Here is a 23307-nt window from a genome sequence, read left to right as displayed (position 1 = left end):
CAAGATTGTTGTTTATATTTTGTATATTACAAGCTATTATATAGGAGAGGATTTGGGAGTAGGTGAGGTAGGTGAGTGGTGGTAGTGGATGGTAGTGGAGGTGGTGGGTGGTAGTGGAGATGGTAGGTGGAGTTGGTGGTGTGGTAATTTACACAATTTACAATTTACATTAACAGCCCCCCTCAAACTCAAGGAGGATAGGAACTAACCAACTTGAGTTTGAAGAGAGTAACAAAACAGAAAAATAAACTAATAAATAAAATAAAACAGGATAGGAGACACGGTATGGTCGTGTCAGACCGTTGTAGCAGACAGTTTACGGGGTCATGTCGGACCATTGTAGCAGACAGTTTACGGGGTCATGTCGGACCGTTGTAGAAGACAGTTTACGGGGTCATGTCGGACCGATGTAGAAGCTGACGGGAATCAATGTCGGGACAGTTTATGGGGTCATGTCGGACCGTTGTAGTGGTGCACCAAGGGGGCGACTTAGGGAGTGCGCCAGTGCGCCATGAGCGACTTATACATGATACAGTTTATGGGGTCATGTCGGACTGGTGTAGAAGCTGACCGGAATCAATGTCGGGACAGTTTATGGGGTCATGTCGGACCGTTGTAGTGGTGCACCAAGGGGGCGACTTAGGGAGTGCGCCATGAGCGACTTATACATGATACTGTGTATAACCCCCCCTCAAACTCAAATAGGTGTGAAGATAGAAACCTATTTGCTGGAAATTTGTGTTAATGCATATAATAAGATAGTGGAATATGATAGTGGTGTTGGTGGTAGATAGTGACATGTATAGAATATGATAGTGGTGTTGGTGGTAGATAGTGGCATGTATATAATATGATAGTGGTAGATAGTGGTAATATATAATATGTAAGTGGCATATAATGGGTTATAATGATGTTTGTAATATCTCCTATATAAGGAGTGTCATTTGGTCTTGTAAAATAAGAAGTTTTGAATATAACAGAAATATATTCCTTCTTCCTCATATTTTCGGAGTTCTTCTTCCTCATATTTTCTAAGTTGGTATCAGAGCTACAAAAAACACAGCAGCCCTAAAACCGTCATAGCCATGTCGGAAGTCACGTCCGAAACCACTTCAACCCCTGCCGCTGCCATTCCGGTGAAAACGTCAACCTCTCACTCTGTCCAAATCACCACCATCCGCCTAAATGGTGATAATTTTCTCCGCTGGTCACAATCTGTCTGGATGTATATCCGTGGGCAAGGAAAGATCGGTTACATCACTGGTGACAAGAAGGCTCTTGCTGTTAATGATCCGCTGTTCGACAGTTGGGACGCTGAAAACTCCATGGTTATGACATGGTTGGTCAATTCCATGGAGGAGGATATAAGCTCTAATTACATGTGCTATCCTACTGCACAAGAATTGTGGGATAATGTTAGTTAGATGTATTCTGACCTAGGAAATCAATCTCAAGTTTTCGAATTAACTTTGAAGTTGGGAGAGATTCGTCAAGGAGATGATTCTGTCACCAAATATTTCAATTCGTTGAAAAGGTTGTGGCAGGATCTTGACATCTTCAACACATACGAATGGAAATCGGTTGACGACTGCAACCACCACAAGAAAACTGTGGAAGACAGCCGTATTTACAAGTTTCTTGCCGGCCTCAACATTGAGTTCGATGAAGTGCGAGGAAGAATTATTGGCAGATCTCCTCTCCCATCCATTGGCGAAGTATTTGCCGAAGTCAGAAGGGAAGAGAGCCGAAGGAGCGTCATGCTTAAGAAAAAAGGTACTGGTGAATCAATTGAAATTTCTGCTTTAATTAGCGATGTTGCGGCCAACAAGGCTGCAAATTACCAGCGCAGGTTTGATGATAAGCCACGGGTCTGGTGTGATTTTTGCAACAAGCCTCGCCATACACGCGAAACGTGTTGGAAGATCCATGGCAAACCTATCAACTGGAAAAGCAGCAAACAAGGAGAGAAGAATCGTGGCTTTCCTACCGCTAATGAAGCCGATTCAGGTCCCTTCAACAAAGAGCAGATTGATCAACTCTTAAAGCTGATAAAATCCAACTCCTCATCCGGTACTCCTAGTGTTTTGTTGGCACAAACAGGTAGAAATCCTAAAGCCTTCTCTTGCCTAAACTTCTCTCCGTGGATCATAGATTCTGGTGCCTCCGATCACATGACTAGTTTTTCCCATTTATTTAGTACCTATTTCCCTTGTTCTGGTCATGACAAAATCAGAATAGCCGACGGTAGTTTTTCACCTATTGCAGGAAAAGGATTTATTAAACTAACTGAGAAAATTAATCTCAATGCTGTTCTTCACGTCCCCAACTTAGCCTGTAACCTTTTGTCTGTCAGTAAACTATCTAAGGATTCTAATTGTCGTGTTACATTTTTTGAATCCCATTGTGAATTTCAGGACCAGAACTCGGGGATGATGATTGGGCGTGCTAGGATGCTTGAAGGTCTTTACTACTTTGATGAAGTACCTGTTAGTAATAAAAAAGCTCAGAGCTTTAATAGTACTAGTTCAATCTCTGTTCGAGAAAAAATAATGCTATGGCACTATAGGCTAGGACATCCTAGTTTTCTTTATCTGAAACATTTATTTCCAGAATTATTTAAAGGGATTGATTGTTCTTATTTTCATTGTGAAAGTTGCATTTTTGCAAAATTTCATCGCTCTACTTATTTGCCAAAACCTTACCAGGCTTCCAAACCTTTTTATTTGATTCATAGTGATGTTTGGGGCCCTTCTAAAATCACTACTCTTTCTGGTAAAAGATGGTTTGTTACATTTATTGATGACCATACCCGCTTATGTTGGATTTATTTGATGAATAAAAAATCCGACGTGAAAAATTCATTCACAAATTTTTACAATATGATTGAAAACCAATTTCAAACCAAAATTGGTATTTTACATTCTGATAATGGAACAGAATATTTCAATGAGCAGTTGGGTGAGTTTTTGGAAAAAAAGGGGATTTTTCATCAATCTACATGTCGGGATACCCCTCAACAAAATGGCATTGCAGAACGAAAAAATAAACATCTACTTGAAGTAGCACGTGCTATAATGTTTTACATGCATTTTCCTAAATATTTATGGGGTGAAGCAATTTTAACAGCCTCTTATTTGATAAACAGGATGCCTACAAAGGTGTTAACATACAAAACACCTTTCGATTGTCTCAAAACTTTTTTTCCTGACACGAGGTTGTTTTCTGATTTACCCGCCAAAGTTTTTGGATGTACTGCCTATGTTCATGTTCCCAGTCAATTTCGTTCAAAACTTGACCCCCGTGCTATAAAATGTGTTTTTTTGGGTTATTCCTCAAACAAAAAGGGGTATAAGTGTTTCGATCCTCAAACCAAGAAATTTCATGTGAGTATGGATGTGTCATTTGTGGAAACAAAATCCTATTTCCCCAACCCTTCTCTTCAGGGGGAGACAAGTGGAGTAGAAGACCGTTTTTGGAATATTTCTATCCCGCTCCCCAATGTCATTTATCCTACACAAAAACTACATCTGTCTGATAATGATCACTTAGGAGAACCAAGTTCTATGGTGCCTAGTCAAGAAGATTCTTGTTTAGGGGGAGAAGTACTACAAAATGATCTAAATCCTGAGCTTCAGGTATATACTAGGAAGCGATTTCATCTGAGGAATAATGACCCGAATGTCCATCCTAATGACCCGAATGTCCACCCGAGTTCTGGCATCGAAATTTTAGGTAATCCTATTCCTTTTATTTCCGACCTTGATGTTCCTATAGCAATTAGGAAAGGTGTCCGAAATTGCATTAAACATCCTATTGCAAATTACCTCTCCTATCAAAGACTGTCTAAAAACCATAGAGCTTTCACATCTAGGATTTCACACTTGTTTGTTCCAAGGAATATACAGGAAGCATTGGATGATCCGAATTGGAAATTAGCAGTCATGGAGGAGATGAATGCTTTAAGGAGAAGTGGTACTTGGGAGATAGTTGATCTACCCAAAGACAAGAAAACAGTTGGGTGTAAATGGGTGTTTACGATAAAATGTAACGCAGATGGAAGCGTTGAGAGATACAAGGCGAGACTGGTGGCTAAAGGCTTCACTCAAACTTATGGGATCGACTATCAGGAGACGTTTGCTCCTGTTGCTAAAATAAATTCCATCAGAGTACTGTTATCTGTTAAATGTATAGATGAGAAGAAGAAGAAGAAGAAGAAGAAGAAGAAGGAATAGAACAAGAGAAAGCTTCTGTAGATTATTGATTCAAAAACTTAGGGTTTCCCCCTTACACACAACTACTTATACTAATAAGAATAATACATAAAGACCAAACTACCCCTAACACTTAACACTCCCCCTCAAGTTGGTGCAAAGATGTTTCTCATGCCCAACTTGCAACAAATAGAGTGAAAGACTTTACTACTAAGACCCTTAGTAAAAACATCCGCCAGTTGATCTTCAGACTTAACAAAAGGCATACATATCACACCCTTATTCAATTTCTCCTTAATGAAATGTCTGTCAATCTCAATATGCTTAGTCCGGTCATGTTGAACAGGATTGTGTGCAATACTAATAGCAGCCTTGTTGTCGCAATACAAAGTCATGGGACCACTCCAATCAAGCCCTATATCACTCAACAAAGATTGAAGCCACATTAGTTCACATGTTCCATGTGCCATAGCCCTGTATTCAGCTTCAGCACTAGATCTAGAAACGACCCCCTGCTTCTTACTACGCCATGTAACTAGATTTCCCCCTACAAAAGCACAATAACCAGATGTAGAGCGTCGGTCATCTATAGAGCCTGCCCAATCTGCATCTGTGAATGCTTCCAACCTCAAGTGACCATGATTAGAGAACAAAATTCCTTTTCCAGGGGCAGATTTAAGGTACCTCAAAATGCGATAGACTGCATCCAAATGAGGTACACGAGGATCATGCATAAACTGACTCACTATTCCAACTGCATAGGCAATATCTGGACGAGTATGAGAGAGATATATCAGTCTTCCCACAAGTCTTTGGTACCTTTCCTTCTCCACAAGCTCACCAATTCCACTACAAAGATGATGATTAGTCTCAATTGGTGAATCAGTTGGTCTGCAGCCCAACATGCCCGTTTCTTCAAGAAGATCTAGAATGTACTTCCTTTGAGAAATAAAGATGCCTTTGTCAGATCTAGCAACTTCAATCCCAAGGAAGTATCTTAATGGACCAAGTTCTTTTATCTCAAACTCCTTGGCTAACTGCATCTTGAGATGGGTCACCTCCTCCTCATCATTACCTGTCACAACTATGTCATTCACGTATACAATAAGCACTGTTACCTTATGTACATTGCGTTTGACAAACAAGGTGTGATCCACATTGCTTTGCTGATATCCAAATCCCACCATTGCCTTGAGGAATCTACCAAACCAGGCTCTAGGAGATTGTTTCAAACCGTACAAAGCCTTCTTTAATCTACAAACCTTTCCAACTGTAGACTGAGATGAGAATCCTGGAGGTACATCCATATATACCTCCTCCTCCAAATCCCCATGAAGAAAAGCATTCTTCACATCTAGTTGTTGTAGAGACCATCCCAAATTAGCCGCACATGACAGAATAGTTCGAATGGAATTCATCTTTGCTACCGGGGCAAAAGTTTCTTGATAATCTATTCCATATGTTTGGGTAAATCCCTTGGCCACTAGTCTTGCTTTGTACCGTTCAATCGTCCCATCTGCATTGTGCTTAATGGTGAACACCCACTTACATCCGACTGGGTGTTTCCCATTTGGAAGAGACACCAACTCCCATGTGTTATTTTTACTCAAAGCTTGCATCTCTTCTACCATAGCTACCTTCCACTTAGGATCATTGATGGCTTCTTTCCAACCCTGCGGAATACACACAGAAGAAAGGGACGAAACAAAAGCACGATACGTAGAAGACAACGAATCATATGACACAAATTTAGAAATAGGGTGTTGAGTACAAGCTCTAACCCCCTTTCTGAGAGCAATAGGAAGACTCAAATCATCCGTAATAGGACCATCAACAACAGGTGAAGAAATGAGATGAGGATCATTACCTGAAGAGTTAGTGGAAACTGGGTGTGGAACTGGCATAGGAGATGATGATTGACTTGGTGGCGCAAGAGAAGCCGGCTCTTTCTGACGCCGTGAATAAGTCTTAAGATCAGCTCTGTCCAAACGACCACTGATATCCGACTCCTCATCAACAGAACTCCTAGGCTCCCCCTCACCACAAATAACAGCCCGTTGAGGAGGAGGGAAAAAAGACAACTCATGCTGATATGATGCCGTCTCATCCGCAATCTCATCGATACCACGCTCCCCCTGAGGAGATGGCGGAGGACCAGGAAAAAAAGACTCAGATTCACGGAAGGTGACATCCATACTAACATACAACCTATGAGAGTGAGGGTCATAGCATTTGTGTTGGCATATTATAATCACCGAAAGTCTTAGTATTTTATTAGCCGAAAGGCTTGGGTCTGTAATCATTGTGATGCCCTCAGGGATCATCTTGTAATTGACTTTGTTTGTAAACCCTAATCTTCATGTATAAATAAGGGGTGATATCTCATCATACCCTAAGCTGATTATTCAAAGCTTCATGGTATCAGAGCTAAACCTATAGGGTTTCGGCTCACCCTCGTTGGCAGACCTATTCACCAACAACACTCTAGGGTTCGAAGCTTACCTGGGTGATCTGCCTTAGCCGTCTTCCTCAGTCGCTCTTCCTCCGTCGATCTCCTCAACCGTCTTCCTCAGTCAATCTCCTCATCTCCTCAGCTCTCTCTCTCTCTCTGTCGCCATCGTCGCCCATCATCGACCATCGCTAGCTCATCGTCCCCGTCGCCAGCTCATCGTCACCATCGTCGGCCGTCAACTCTCTCTCTCTGTTCGTCCTCAGCTCGTCTTCCTCAGCCGTCTTCCTCGTCGACCTCCTCTGTCGATCGTCACTCGACCGACAGCACAGCAGCTTGGCGACCTCCTCCAGCCATTTCGTCGCTCGTCTTCTCTGTTCGTCCTCAGCCTCTGATCACTGTGGTCTATAAATATATATATATATATATATATATATATATCTATAACTATATATATATATCCGGCTCTGTTTATATATATCAGGATATATAGTTATATATATATATAAAGACATGTATAAATAAATCAATTTACAAAAAAAAAAAAAAAAAAAAAAAAAAAAAAAAAAAAAAAAAAGGAAAATAAATAAATAAATAAATGAATAAATAAAAGAAATTAAAATGAAATAAAAATATATATATATATAGATAAAAAAAAAAAAAAAAAAATCATCATTTCTTAATTTTTTGTTATGACTTTATAGTGGTCATTGTGCCTGTTATCTCACTACCACCTTCCGGGTTTGTGATTTCTACTAGTTTGTTGTGGGTTTGGTAGTATTGTATTGTATCCATGACAGATTCCACTAGTGTGTCCTCTTCGTCTCAAACACCAAAGAGTGAGAGTCTCATTCTACCTACTACCATGACTGAGAATCCCAACCCTAGTCTGAAAATCACCACCTCTCTATTTAATGGTCAGAACTACCTAGCATGGTCTCAAAGTTTGACTTTGTTTTTGAAAAGCAGAGGAAAGATGGGGTATGTTGATGGCAGGATACAGGCACCTAGTACCACTGACTCAGGTTATGACCAATGGGAGATTACTAACTCTTTGATTATGAGTTGGCTTATCCATTCGATGGTTCCAGAACTTGGTGAGGGCTACTTATCTATGGAGACTGCCCAGGACATTTGGGAGGCTGTGGCTGTTACCTATTCCCGCAAAGGAAATTTTTCACAGGCCTTTGAGTTGCGTCGCTCTATTGAAAGCACACTTCAGGGGGAGCAGACTGTTCTTCAGTACTTCACTTTCCTCACCAACGGCTGGAAACGCCTTGACCACCTGGAAGACTATAAGCCCGTTTGCCCTACTGATTCTGTCGGGTACAAGAAGTTCATTGCTCGGGAACGGGTCTTTAAATTTTTGGCCGGCCTAAATATGGAGTATGATCCAGTTAGGGGTCGAGTTCTGAGTATGGACACCCTTCCTTCACTACAGGAGGCATTTGCCTATGTACAAAATGAGGAAAGTCGTCGGTCAGCTATGATGTCCCCTGTCTCTACTGACCGTTCCGCATTACTGTCTACTCCTCGAGATGGCTTCAGCCTGCCTCCTCCGTCTGCTGCTAAGGAGTCTGTATTCTGTGATTATTGCAAGAAGCCGCGGCATACTCGTGAGACATGTTGGAAGCTTCATGGGACTCCATCTGGGGGTCGAGGTGATCGGTCAGGTTCTCGAGGAGGTCGGTCAGGCCACTCTCGAGGACGTGGTTCCTATTCCCGGGCTCATCAGTCTAGTGCCGTGGATACCCTTGATTCTAATTCCACTTCTGTTACCCAAGCTTCTGATACTGAGTTGGAGGATGCTTTGCGCCAATTGTTGGACCGCCGATCTTCTACTGCTCTCAGTACCGCTTCCTCGTCCTTTGCCCGCTCAGGTAACTTAGCATCTGTTCCTTGTGCTTTCCTGTGTCATACATCTTTGCCTTGGATTATTGATTCTGGTGCCTCAGATCATATGTCTGGCTCCCCTGATCTTTTTTCTGCCTATAAGCCCTCTTCAGGTCAGGACAAAGTTAGGATTGCCGATGGAACTGTTTCTTCCATTTCTGGAAAAGGTTTAGTCCAAGTCACTCCCACCATGCATCTATCTTCTGTTCTCCATGTTCCCAAGTTTTCTGTTAATCTGTTATCCTTAAGTCGTCTTACCCAGGATTTGAATTGTTGTGTGACGTTTTTTCCTGATCATTGTCTTTTTCAGGACCTTGTCACGGGGAGGACGATTGGCAGTGGTAGTGCAGAAAATGGTCTCTACTTCCTAGATCAACCGGACAAACTTGCTTATTCTTCCACCGCGTCTTCTACTACCCCCGCTGATGTATGGTTGTGGCATCGGCGTCTTGGGCATCCCTCATTTCATTTACTTAAGCATTTATTTCCTTCTAGTTTCGCAAATCATCATGTGTCTGACTTTCTTTGTGAGTCTTGTCAACTTGGAAAACAACATAGAGCTTCTTTTGCTCCCAGTTTGAATAAAAGCTTAGTTCCTTTTTCATTAATACATTCTGATGTTTGGGGTCCCTCTCGTGTTCTGTCTGTGAAAGGTCATCGCTGGTTTGTTACATTTATTGATGATTTTTCTCGTGCTACTTGGGTGTATCTCATGAAAGATAAGAGTGAAGTTTTCTCTGTGTTTCGCACTTTTCATAAGATGATTTGTACTCAGTTTGGGGCCACTATCAAAATATTTCGTTCTGATAATGGCGGGGAATACATAGATTCTGGGTTAGGAAACTATTTCTCTACTCATGGCATTATCCATCAGACCTCTTGCACCAATACCCCTCAACAAAATGGGGTGGCCGAACGCAAGAATCGGCATCTTCTTGACATGGCTCGGTGCATGTGTTTTTTTATGAACGTGCCTCAATCCTATTGGGGCGACGCTGTTCTCACCGCTGCCCATCTTATTAATCGTCTCCCTACCCAGGTCTTGGACAAACAGGCTCCGCTTCACGTCCTCCTCGGTTCTCAGTCCTTGTTTTCTATTCCTCCCAAAATATTTGGTTGTGTCTGTTTTGTCCATAATCACTCTCCCTCTCGTGGTAAGTTGGACCCTCGCTCCCTCAAGTGTGTTTTCCTTGGTTATTCTCCTACTCAAAAGGGGTATAAATGTTACCACCCTTCCTCCCGTAAGTGGTTTGTGTCCATGGATGTCACTTTCTTTGAATCCCAGTCCTATTTCTTGTCCTCTCCGGTGTCCCCGTCCTCATTTCCGGGGGAGCCTTGGTGTGAAGTGAGTCCTGTGTCTCCTCTGGTAGAAGTGAGTCCTGTGCCTCCTATAGTAGAACCAGTTATTCTTGCACCCCCCTCTTCTACTGGAACTATAGAACCCACTGTCACCAAGAATAAGGATGGGCATGTTTATGTCCGGGACATCGACAGAAAACAAGTTAACTGGATACAAGGGACTGTTTCTGCTACTCCACTGCCATCTCCTGCTTCTGATGAGAGTCTAGGTAACTTTGAATCTCGTGAGTCCATTGATCTTGATGTTCCTATTGCCAAAAGGAAGGGTGTGAGATCTTGTACTCAACATCCTATCTCACAGTTTGTATCATACTCTCATTTGTCATCCTCATATAGAGCGTTTGTGTCCAATATTTCCTCTGTTAGCATTCCTAACCATTTTCAGGATGCTCTTGCTATCTCTGAGTGGAAACTCGCCATGATTGAGGAAATGAAAGCACTTAGAAAGAATGGCACTTGGGAATTGACTGAGTTACCTACGGGCAAACGACCTGTGGGCTGTAAATGGGTATATACTGTAAAACACAAAGCAGATGGGTCTATTGAGCGTTACAAGGCAAGACTTGTGGCAAAAGGGTTTACTCAGACATATGGCATTGATTATCAGGAGACCTTCGCACCCGTGGCTAAAATGAATTCAGTCAGAGTACTTCTCTCTCTCGCAGCTAATCTAGATTGGCCGCTTTATCAGTTTGATGTCAAGAATGCTTTTCTCCATGGTGACCTCGAAGAAGAAGTATATATGGACATTCCTCCGGGTTTTGAGGATCATCAAACAGAAGGGAAAGTATGCAAACTTCGGAAGTCATTATATGGTCTCAAACAATCTCCAAGGGCTTGGTTTGAAAGATTCACTCAGGCTATGTTTAAATATGGTTTCAAACAAAGTCAGGCAGATCACACATTGTTTGTGAAACATTCCTCATGCGGTCAGACTACAGCGCTTATTGTTTATGTAGATGACATAGTTCTTACAGGCAATGATAGTGAGGAAATACCTCTGTTGAAGAAATACTTAGCCAAAGAATTTGAAATCAAAGACTTGGGAAGCTTGAAGTATTTTCTGGGAATTGAAGTTGCTCGCTCTAAGGATGGGATATTTATCTCACAGAGAAAATATGTGCTTGACCTGTTGAAGGAAACTGGGATGCTTGGCTGCAAGGCATGTGCCACCCCACTGGAACCCAATCAAAAATTGGGAGATGATGCAGGAGGAGAAGTTGTGGATAGGGGGAGCTATCAACGATTAGTGGGTAAGCTCATTTACCTATCTCACTCCCGTCCTGATATTGCTGTTGCTGTCAGTGTAGTTAGTCAGTTTATGCATGCTCCTCATCAGATTCACTTTGAGGCTGTCATGAGAATCTTGAGGTATCTGAAGTCTGCTCCTGGTAAGGGTCTGTATTTTTCAAAGTATGACCATCTTCGTGTAGAAGCCTATACAGATGCTGACTGGGCCGGGTCAGTAACTGATCGGAGATCAACGTCAGGGTATTGCACATTTGTCGGCGGCAACCTAGTTACTTGGAGAAGTAAGAAACAAAATGTGGTTGCCAGGTCAAGTGCAGAAGCTGAGTTTAGAGCTATGGCACAAGGTGTGTGTGAACTTTTATGGATCAAATTATTGTTGAGTGATCTAGGTATTGCTCAGACGGACTCCATGCGGTTATATTGTGATAATAAGGCCGCCATCAACATTGCTCACAATCCCGTTCAACATGACAGGACAAAACATGTTGAGATTGATCGCCACTTCATTAAGGAAAAACTCACTAGTGGTACCATTTGTACTCCTTTTGTTCAGTCTGGTGAACAACTTGCTGACATTCTCACCAAGGGAATTGGGAATAAACCGTTTCATGACATATTAGGCAAGCTGGGCATGAGAGATATCTTCGCACCAGCTTGAGGGGGAGTGTTGGCATATTATAATCACCGAAAGTCTTAGTATTTTATTAGCCGAAAGGCTTGGGTCTGTAATCATTGTGATGCCCTCAGGGATCATCTTGTAATTGACTTTGTTTGTAAACCCTAATCTTCATGTATAAATAAGGGGTGATATCTCATCATACCCTAAGCTGATTATTCAAAGCTTCAATTTGTAGCCTTTCTGAGTAGCAGAATAACCAAGAAAGACACACTGGACAGCCTTAGGATCAAGCTTCCCACGAGGCCGAGGGTGAAGATGAACAAAACAGACACTACCAAAAACCCGAGGCGGAAGAGAAGAAGTGGGATACGTCACAGGAAGAAGCTCAAGAGGAATTTGGAAGTGGAGGACACTAGAGGACATACGGTTAATAAGATAAGCCGCGGTAAGAACCGCATCCCCCCAAAAGGACTTAGGAACGTTCATGGTAAACAAGAGAGAGCGAGCAACCTCAAGTAGATGGCCATTCTTACGTTCAGCAACTCCATTCTGTTCAGGAGTGCCAACACAACTAGTCTGATAAAGAATGCCATGGTCGTCGAGGTATGCCCGGAAAGCGCCATCAACATACTCAGTCCCATTGTCACTCCTAAGAATTTTGATAGTAGCATTGAAGAGATTGGATACCATTTTATGAAAACTTTTGAAGCATGAGAAAACTTCATTTTTTGTGCGAAGTAAATAAAGCCAAGTCACACGGGAATAACAATCAATGAATGTGACAAACCATCGATAACCAGAGGTAGAAACAACAGGGGAAGGACCCCACACATCGGTATGAATAAGTATAAAAGGAAAAGTACTTCTTTTATTAATTGAAGGATAACAAGTACGTTTATGCTTAGCAAGCTCACAAGCATCACAAACAAAGTTATTCCTAGGACAATCACGAACTAATAAAGGAAAAAGTTTCTCTAAAATGCTAAAGGAAGGATGCCCCAAACGGCGATGCCACTGATGAAGGAGACGAAGGGAGGAGCCAGAAGAGCATTGCAGAGCTTGAGAGGACAAAGGTGAGGCAGGCATGGCATCCAGAAAGTACAGACCACTTTGTGCTCTACCACTGCCAATCATTTTCCCCGTAGCCAGTTCCTGAAAGACACAATGAGTCGGAAAAAAGGTTACAGAGCAATTGAGAGCAGTAGTAAGGCTACTAACAGAAAGTAAGTTAGTTGAAAAATTAGGAACATGAAGAACAGATGAAAGCGAAAGTAAAGAGGTGCAACGAACAGAACCCTTGCCGGAGATAGAAGATAAAGTGCCATCAGCCACTCTAACCTTATCTCGCCCAGAACTAGGTGAATAAGAATGGAAAAAACTAGAAGTACCCGTCATGTGATCGGTAGCACCGGAATCAATGATCCAAGGAGACGACGAAGAAACACTGAGGGCACTAGCAGAAATACCTGTGTGAGCAAAGTTGGAAGAGGCAGAAGAGGAAGGAGCTAAGGCAGATGAAGAATCAAGTCGAGCCATCAAACGTCTGAGAGTGTGAAGCTCATCCGGGGAAAGAGAACTAGCATCATTCGAGGCACTAGCAGTAGTCTCAGAAACATGTGCTTGAGGACGAACACCACCACCACGACCACGGCCTCGAGTAGGGCGGCCATGCAACTTCCAACAGTGTTCTTTATCATGTCTATCTTTCCCACAATACTCACACTTCAACCGGTCCCGATCAACCAATGGACCCTTACCACCACCTGGAGGCAGAAAAGGTGGAGTATCACGTGACTTGGGGCCGACAACCATCGCTGACCGATCCAGAACAGGAGCATGCACCATAGCACTGCGACGACTCTCCTCCTGCTGAACCAGGGCATAAGCCTCACGCAATGTAGGAAACGGAGAGCGACCCAACACCTGAACCCGTATCTGATCATACTCCAAATTCAGACCAGCAAGAAAGTCATACACCCGCTCCTTCTCCACAGCCTGCTGAAACATAGTGGCATCCTTGGAGCAAACTGGCTGGAAACTCTGGTAGAAATCTAGCTCTTGCCACAAACCACTCAACTCAGCATAGTAGACTGCCAGAGAGCGATCCTTCTGATCCAAACCCCTAATCGTCTTACGCAATTCATAGGCCTGTGCATCATTCCCTTGTTGAGAATACATTTGAGAGGCAGCTATCCAGATCTTGTGAGCAGTATCCATCAAGAGAAAAGTCCGACTAATGGTAGGCTCCATAGAATTGATGAGCCAGGTCATAACTAAAGCATTCTCAGAAATCCATTGAGCAGATAAAGTACTATCCTCAGTAGGTGGCTGGGAACTACTACCAGTAATATAGCCAGTCAAACGCCGGGCGGCAATCGCAAGACTACAGGAGCGGGACCAAATCAAGTAATTAAGACCATTAAGTTTGACCGGACTAATCTGGAGAGAAGGACTATCACCAAGAGTCAGACCACGACTCAGTCCACTCTCCTCCTTGCCCTTAGAGTCCTGACCCAAGCTGTCAGCCATGAGATGAGAAAAGAGGGTGCAAAAAACACAAGCCGGATATCAAACAAGTTCACAAATCACCCAACCAGCACACCAAACACCTTTTAAGGCTAAAACAGTCCAAAAGAAGCCCAGAACAGAGCAACCAGATCAACTACAAGTCAGAAAACCGAAGCAGAGCATCTAAACAGCGATAAAAATCCAAGATAGGGCCAAAATACATCAAACCAGGGACAACAAACCCCCTTAGGGTTCCAGTCGGCTCCCAAGGATAGGAGAAGAAGGGACAAAACCAGAAAAAAGAGGGTCAAACAGTGATTTTCGAAAAATCACCCAATTTTGACGAAAAATCAAAAAAATTAGAAAATTCAATCAATAATGACCAAACAATCAAAATGAGATTATAGGGTGATTACCCATTAAATTTCGAGCATACTGTAAATTTTTTTTTTTTTTTTTTTTTTTTTTTTAAATTTTTTTTTTTTTTTTTCTGGCTGTAACAGACGTACCAGGAACAATATGGGGCTCTAAGGAACAATCTTCAAGGAGGAAGATAGTGCTCTGATACCATGTTAAATGTATAGATGAGAAGAAGAAGAAGAAGAAGAAGAAGAAGAAGAAGAAGAAGGAATAGAACAAGAGAAAGCTTCTGTAGATTATTGATTCAAAAACTTAGGGTTTCCCCCTTACACACAACTACTTATACTAATAAGAATAATACATAAAGACCAAACTACCCCTAACACTTAACATTATCTCTTGCAGTAAATTCAGATTGGCCTCTACATCAACTTGACATTAAAAATGCATTTCTCAATGGTGATCTTGAAGAGGAGGTGTTCATGAGTCTACCGCCGGGATTTGAGCAGAGACTTGGAAGCGACAGAGTATGCAGATTGAACAAGTCATTATACGGACTCAAACAATCACCAAGAGCATGGTTTGAACGCTTTGGGAAGGCAGTTATCAGTTGTGGCTTCTCGCAGAGTCAAGCAGATCACACAATATTTTATAAACATTCAAAAAACAGTAAAATTGCAATTTTGATTGTTTATGTTGATGACATCATTTTAACTGGTAATGATGAAGCAGAGTTAGCAGCCCTCAAAGAGAAACTCGCAAAAGAATTTCACATTAAGGATCTGGGAGCCCTCAAGTATTTCCTCGGAATGGAATTTGCAAGATCCAAGGAAGGTATATTCGTTAATCAGAGAAAATATGTTCTTGATCTCCTTGGAGAAACAGGTATGCTTGGTTGTAAGATGGTGGAGACTCCGATCGAGCCTAACTTGAAGTTACAAGCTGCTAAGGCTGAAGAAGTCAAAGAGAGGGAACAATATCAGCGACTTGTCGGGAAATTGATTTACTTGTCTCATACGCGGCCTGATATTGCCTTTGCAGTCAGCATGGTAAGTCAGTTCATGCACTCACCAGGGGCAGAGCACTTTGAAGCCGTTTATAAGATCTTAAGATATTTGAAAGGAACTCCAGGGAGAGGCTTACTGTTCAAGAAACATGGACATCTTCAAGTTGAAGTATACACAGATGCAGACTGGGCAGGAAGTGTTACAGACAGGAGATCAACATCCGGATACTGCTCCTTTGTAGGTGGGAACCTAGTTACATGGCGGAGTAAAAAACAGAATGTGGTAGCTAGAAGTAGTGCAGAAGCAGAGTTCAGAGCTGTTGCCCATGGAATCTGTGAAGTAATGTGGATTAAAAGAATTCTTGAAGAATTAAAGCTTTCTCACCCGACACCTATGAAGGTCTATTGTGACAACAAAGCAGCTATATCTATAGCTCATAATCCAGTTCTACATGATCGCACAAAACATATAGAAGTGGATAAACATTTCATCAAGGAGAAAATCAATGCTGGCATAATCTGTATGACCTACCTTCCAACAGGTGAACAATTAGCTGATGTGCTAACGAAGGGACTACACAAGAAGCAATTTGATAAGCTGACTAGCAAGCTGGCTATGGAAGATATCTTCAAACCAGCTTGAGGGGGAGTGCTGGAAATTTGTGTTAATGCATATAATAAGATAGTGGAATATGATAGTGGTGTTGGTGGTAGATAGTGGCATGTATAGAATATGATAGTGGTGTTGGTGGTAGATAGTGGCATGTATATAATATGATAGTGGTAGATAGTGGTAATATATAATATGTAAGTGGCATATAATGGGTTATAATGATGTTTGTAATATCTCCTATATAAGGAGTGTCATTTGGTCTTGTAAAATAAGAAGTTTTGAATATAACAGAAATATATTCCTTCTTCCTCATATTTTCGGAGTTCTTCTTCCTCATATTTTCTAAGTCTATTTGAGGTTGAAACAAAGGGATTGATAAAGCTGACCGGTGTAGAAGACACTGTATGAGTGTGTATATAGGCTGCCCAAAAAAATATACATGGATGTAGATATCGAGCCCTCAAAAGTCGTGCCCTCAAAAGGTGTGCCCAATCTGTCAAAAGGCGTGCCATCAAAAGGCGTGCCCGATGCATCAAAAGGCGTGCCAGATATGATGGCGAGGCACGTGAGTGCTTTGGCGGGCGTGCCCGGTTGTCTGGCGTCGAGAGGCGCGCGATGCGCGTGGCTGCCTCGGCTATTTAACCAAGACAGAGCCTGAGGCCGAAGCAGAAGCAAGAAACCTGCGAAATCCTCTGTAAAACTCTTCGTTGTGCTGAGAGAGAGAGGCTGTAACACTGTTGTGCTGAGAGAGAGAGTCTGTAACAGTCTGTTGCGAGAGAAAATGGCTTCGTCGTCCCGTGGTCTGCTGACTCTCTTTCCCGACCTCAACGAGTCAACAAGAGAGATAACGGGTGCGGTGTCCCGTGAACCTCAACCAAACACCACTGGGTTTGCTCCGTTGAACTTTCCGATGCAGTCGGTGGAGCAAAAAATGGCAGTGCAAACGGATGTGGAGGCTAATCAGTATACTTTGAAGGCATGTGTGGAGTCCATGACGGCGGTCACAAACTTGTCGCACCGGCTGCAGAGTAGGATAAATGAGGTGCAGCAATTAAACGCCCAACTGGCTCTGCTCCAACGCATGTATAAGGATGCGCGAGCAGAGATAAGCGTGCTAAGGGCAGAAAACAAGGAGCTGAAGCGGAAGGCCACCGTGATGTTCCGATTTGGAGGTCCGCCATATGCTGCAGTGGAAGAGCAGGGAGTAGTGATCGTGCCCAGTGGAGTGGGAAACACGGAGGCAACAGCGGCAAGGACCGCCTAGGACGGAGGCAAGAAGAAAAGATCGGCGGCAGAGTAGAGAAAAATCCCGCCTGTGGAGGTGGTTGTTTGGTTTGTTTCGTTTTGTGTGGTCGTTTTTTTTTTTTTTTTTTTTTTTTTGTGTAAAATTGTGATCGGGGTTGATCCCTGAGATGAATAAAATATGGGTGGTTGTGCAAAATTGTATGTCTTTTTTTTTTTTTTTGTTTTGTTTTGTTTTGTTTTGTTTTTTGTTTTTTGTTTTTTTTTTTTTTTAAATAAAAAAATGTAATGGAAAATTATTTGAAAAGGGCTGGCGCACTGCCCGTGGAAAAGTGTTTAAAATAAATAAATAAAAGAGAGAAGTGAGTGCTGGTGTGGGGTGGTGGGAAATTATTTGATTCGGTTGTTCATGTGGTGGATATAAAAAGATGGACAGCTCATGTCTGCTTAGCTCAGCTCAACAACAACACACACACACACACCTTCTCTATTCTCTTTCGTCTCATCACTCTTCCCTGATGAGACTATCATTCTGCCCAACTAGTCTTCTCCATTATTCCACAGATTATTCCAACTTCTTGAAGTAAGGTTCGATGACCAACGCTTCGATTCCCATGGCGGCCAAGGATTTCGCCAAGAAAAAGAGGGCAAACAGATCTGCTAAATTGAAGCAGTGCAAGCTCGATGCTCGTCGCGAGCAGTGGCTTTCCCAAGTGAAGAACAAGGGATGTAAGGAAGAAACGGCACATGAGCGCGATGGGAGTGACCGATCAATGGAGAATTTGGAAATAAATCCGAGAGGCAAAACGAATGAGGGTTCGATCCACCACCATTTCAGTGATTTGGATTCGCCTTCGAACAGTCCCAGTAGTGTCTCGGGCAGTAACTTGTCTGGGACGAATTTTACTGGTAGTAGTGGAAGCAGTAGTAGCAGTAGCAGTGGTGGGAGTTGTTCCGGAAGCATCACCGGAGAAGATGAAGAAAGCAGAGGGGGAGAAGTGGATGACGGCAGCGAGGTGGTGTTGGTTTTGATGGATGAAAATCCGGCATGCAGAAATAGTTGGAAGATGAGAGGTCCGGCGGGCGGCCAAGGCGAGACTGCCGCCCGCCGGTGAAGCGAAGATACTAGGTTCTTAACCTAGCTCTGATACCATGTAAGATAAATATGTAAAATATATTGATGTATATTATTGATTGATGTATTACAAGATTGTTGTTTATATTTTGTATATTACAAGCTATTAAATAGGAGAGGATTTGGGAGTAGGTGAGGTAGGTGAGTGGTGGTAGTGGATGGTAGTGGAGGTGGTGGGTGGTAGTGGAGATGGTAGGTGGAGTTGGTGGTGTGGTAATTTACACAATTTACAATTTACATTAACAACACTGGATGGTGGTGTCATAACGTTGTAGAGGACACTGTATGGGGGTGTCATAACGTTGTAGAGGACACTGTATGGTGGTGTCATAACGGTGTAGAGGACACTGGATGGCGGTGTCATAACGGTGTAGAGGACACTGGATGGCGGTGTCAGACCGATGTAGAAGACAGTTTATGGGGTCATGTCGGACCGTTGTAGCAGACAATGTTCTGACAGTTGTTGTGACAGTTTACAGAGTCTTGCTGGACCCTTGTAGAAACTAACCGGAATCAATGTCGGGACAGTTTACAGAGTCTTGTCGGACCCATAAAGGAGCTAACCAGAATCAATGTCGGGACAGTTTACAGAGTCTTGTCGGACCCATGAAGGAGCTAACCGGAATTAATGTCGGGACAGTTTACAGAGTCTTGTCGGACCCATAAAGGAGCTAACCGGAATCAATGTCGGGACAGTTTACAGAGTCTTGTCGGACCCCTAAAAAGTCGCACCCTCAAAAGGTGTGCCCAATCTTTCAAAAGGCGTGTCATCAAAAGGCGTGCCCAATCCATAAAAAGGCGTGCCAGATATGATGGCGAGGCACGTGAGTGCCTTGGCTGGCGTGCCCGTTTGTCGTCTGGCGTCAAGTGGCGTGCGATACGCGTGGCTGCCTCGGCTATTTAACCAAGACGGAGGCTGAGGCTGAGGCAGAAGCTGAGACAGAAAAACTGAGAGAAACCTCTGAAAAATTCTTCGTTTTGCTGAGAAAGATACTCTGTAACACTCTGTTGCCCAGAAAAATGGCTTCGTCTTCTCGCGGTCTGCTCACTCTCTTTCCCGACCTCAACGAGTCAACAAGAGAGATAACTGGTGCGGTGGCACTGGAACCTCAACCAAGTGCCCTGGAGTTTGCTCTGTTGAACTTTCCTATGCGGTCTGTGGAGCAAAGAATGGCAGTGCAGTCGGATGTGGAGGCCAATCAGTATACATTGAAGTCATGTGTGGAAACCATGACAGCGGTTACAAATTTGTCGAACCGGCTGCAGAGTAGGACAAATGAGGTGCAGCAGTTAAACGCCCAGCTGGCTCTGCTCCAACGCATGTATAAGGATGTGCGAGCAGAGATAAGTGTGCTAAAGGCAGAAAACAAGGAGCTGAAGCGGAAGGCCACCGTGATGTTCCGATTCGGAGGTCCGCCATATGCTGCAGTAGAGGAGTATGGGGGAGTGAATGTGCTTGGTGGATTAGGAAGCACAGAGGTAGCACCGTCAAGGACCGCCCAGGACGGAGGCAAAAAGAAGAGACCGGCGGCAGAGTAGGTCGGTGGGTGGCCGTCTGCAGAAAACAAATCTGTTGTTGTTGTGATGGTGATCTTGTGTGGTTTTTTTTTTGTTTTTTTTTTTTTTTGGTTGTGTAAAATGTGGATCGGGGTGAATCTCGGAGATGAATAAAATATGGTTTGTTGTGCAAATGTGTAAATGGTTTTGGTTTTTTTTTTTTTTTTTTTTTTTTAAAAGGAAAAAATATGTGTCAAAATAAAGTTGGGGTAAAAAAAAAAGAAAAGATAAAAAGCTGAGGTTTAAGGAAAAGTTGGGCGGTGGAAAGAAGAAAAAGAAAAAAATATATATATATATATATATAAAGAAAGAATGTGTGGGCGGTGGAAAATGTGATGATGATTTTGGGTGGAGAAAAAGTGTATATAATAATAATAAAAAAAGTGAATTGGGTGACCTGAGGAGGGTTCAATTCAGTTGCTTATTTATTTATTTATTTTATTTGTTTTTGGTGGAGTGGATCACATGGGTGAGTGGTAAAGGAAGTAAAAGAAAAAATAAAGAAATAAGAGAAGAAAAGTAAAATGGGGTTGGTGATGTATATGGAGAGAGAGAATCTAGAGAGGGTACTCAAGGTAATCAAAGATCTCCATCCCCTGTGGAGCTATCAGCAGATCAGTCTTGTTTATCAGAATCAACTTCTTCATCACTGTCACATAATCATATCTTGCAAATGCCTTCTCTGCTCTCCCTGCCTCCTGGAACAGTGACTTCACTTTGTCAGGCCTCAACAGGCTGAGGTACCATCCAGCTATGGCTCCCTAGTCACTACCCACTACAAATGCCTGTTGTTGACCAAAGTGATCAAGAAGGCCAATGAGGTCAGCGACTATGTGGAAAACAGAGTAGGAAGAAGGGCTGAGAGGAGAATTAGAATCACCATAGCCTCTCAAATCAGGTGCCACCACGTGATACCCCTTTTTAGCCAAGTCAGTGATCTGGTGTCTCCATCCAAACCAGAATTCTGGGAACCCATGAAGAAGCAGAACCAGTGGTCCTGTCCCTTTCTCTGCTATGTTCATCCATATTCCATTTGTTTTGATCCTTTGCTGATTCACCTCCCCCATGATCATCATCGCCATCATCCTTTTCTTCTCTCTTTCGAGAGAGAGCTGAATGAGCCAGCTCGACTCGCCGGTGAAGCCGTGGACGACGGTGACTATTCCGATGATCTTCGTCGGCGGGAGTGGGGTCCACGACTGTGTGAACAGCTTCATTCCTCTGGAATTGGTGATGTACCTCTCTCTCTCTCTGCTATTAATGTTAATAGGATGAAAAACTGATGGCGAATGTGCGATGTGCAGTGTTGCTTTTATGTTGTGTGAATGGTGTGAAGAATTGGTGCAAGAATGGAAGAGAGAGACAAGAGTTCAGTTATGGAATTTGTGGCAGCGGATGGGAGGTATGTGTAAAAAAAAAATCTTAGCGGACTAGGTTGAGGTCCGGCGGACGGCTAAGGTGAGGTTGCCGCCCGCCGGTGAAGCGAAAAATACTAGGTGCTAAACCTGCTCTGATACCAAGTTGAATTTGTTGTATAGAGAAATGGAGAGAATGAATTATGTATTATTAATTGATATAATGATATATTACAATGATTCTTATATATAGAAGAGAGGATGTGGGAAGAGAATAGGTGAGTGTGTAGTAGGTATGGAGTAGGTGAGGAGTAGGTGGAGAGTAGGTGAAGTAGGTGAGTGTGTAGTAGGTGGTAGTGGTAGGTGTGTAGTAGGTGAATTTTAACAGTTTGTTATAACAAAAATAAATGAAATGAAATGGGCAAAGCTTAGTTGGCCAAAATCTGTTTAAGTGACCAATTTTTCCAAAAGCCTAAGCTATTAGGAAATGGGGCCAACAATGTAAGCTATCTAACACCCTCCCTCATGTGCAACCCCATCTTGCACGTGGAGAGACAAACAAAGAACCAAAGAGAAGAACAAGCAAACAACCAAACAAAGAGGCAAAAACCAAACAGGGACAGAATACTAAATGCCAACAGAGAGATTTGAACCTAAGACCTCTCTCAACCAGAGCTCTAATACCATGTTGAGTCACCAATTTTCCCAAAAGCCTAAGCTATTAGGAAATGGGGCCAATAATGTATATCAAACTATCTAACAAAATCTTTGCATCTCAGTTTGGGTCTTGCCCCTCATCCCCCAACTACAATGTAGCATTCGTTGTACCAAAGTTAAAAAAAGGGCATAGCAGCCCAAAGTTTGGTCCAATTTACAAAAGCATAAATTCAATTGAACCAAATAAGATGTCCAAAAGAAGGTTTGAAGAGCTTCATAGGTTAATCTTGCCCACCAGCTTAGATGAATTGTGAAGCCAAACAAATTGCAAAGTATCATGCTCCCACCATATATAATCATTGCCCGAGATAGATAAGCCAATAATGTTATTCTAGCTAAGCAATGGACAAGTGCCACATGACAGACAAAATAAAAAAAATAAATAGAGGTCATTCAAAAACTTATTCCCTCTCTCAATTCAATGGAAACTTCTCTTCGATGTAACTTATATGTACATAAATAGAGGCCATTCAAAAACTTATTCCCTCTTTCAATTCAATGGATACTTCTCTTCGATGTAACTTTTATGTACATTCTCATCTCTTCTCTCTCTCTAGAACGTCCAGTTGACAACACAAAGGGATTGGCCATGGGCTTTCCTTGTCCTTTTCATAGCCTTTGATTCTCTTTTATTAGGTACATGATACGTTTGTGGTTCATTCTTGTCAAACATGTGAACAACCAAACAATTATAGACTCTAAGTTACTTTCAATAAATTTCAAATTGGCGGTAAAAAAAAACATTGCATTACACTGTTTTGGATAGAACTCAACCCTAAAAGCTAATTATTGAAGTGAGGGTGCCCTCATGCTTTTATACTGCACATTACTTTAGTCTCCATGCGATGTGGAACTTCGCTTCACACCCTTCCTCATGGCCAATGTGCTTAGTTGGCACTTGCAATGTGCAATCCAAGGACACTCACCCTATAAAGACCCGAAAAATATTTTCTTATAATAAATATTAATTGTTTTAAATTAATATGAAGTATAATTGATAGTGTAAAGGTTTTTTTTAATTTTTTTTCTTTA

The 23307-nt window shown here is 42.5% G+C and overlaps 1 protein-coding gene and 1 pseudogene across 9 annotated transcripts in view; one reads left to right on the top strand and one right to left on the bottom strand.

Annotated features, from left to right (window-relative positions):
- Positions 1–23307, top strand: part of LOC114289776 (DUF3754 family protein, putative (DUF3754)) — an 84465-nt gene that overhangs the window by 45074 nt on the left and 16084 nt on the right. The gene's annotated exons all lie outside the window — the stretch shown is intronic.
- LOC145823179 (epoxide hydrolase 3 pseudogene) lies at positions 20723–21998 on the bottom strand (annotated as a pseudogene).

Source organism: Camellia sinensis, chromosome 4, assembly GCF_055761805.1.
Source record: "Camellia sinensis isolate YWXY chromosome 4, ASM5576180v1, whole genome shotgun sequence".
NCBI lineage: Eukaryota > Viridiplantae > Streptophyta > Magnoliopsida > Ericales > Theaceae > Camellia > Camellia sinensis.
This window is presented reverse-complemented; position numbering and strand designations above follow the sequence as displayed.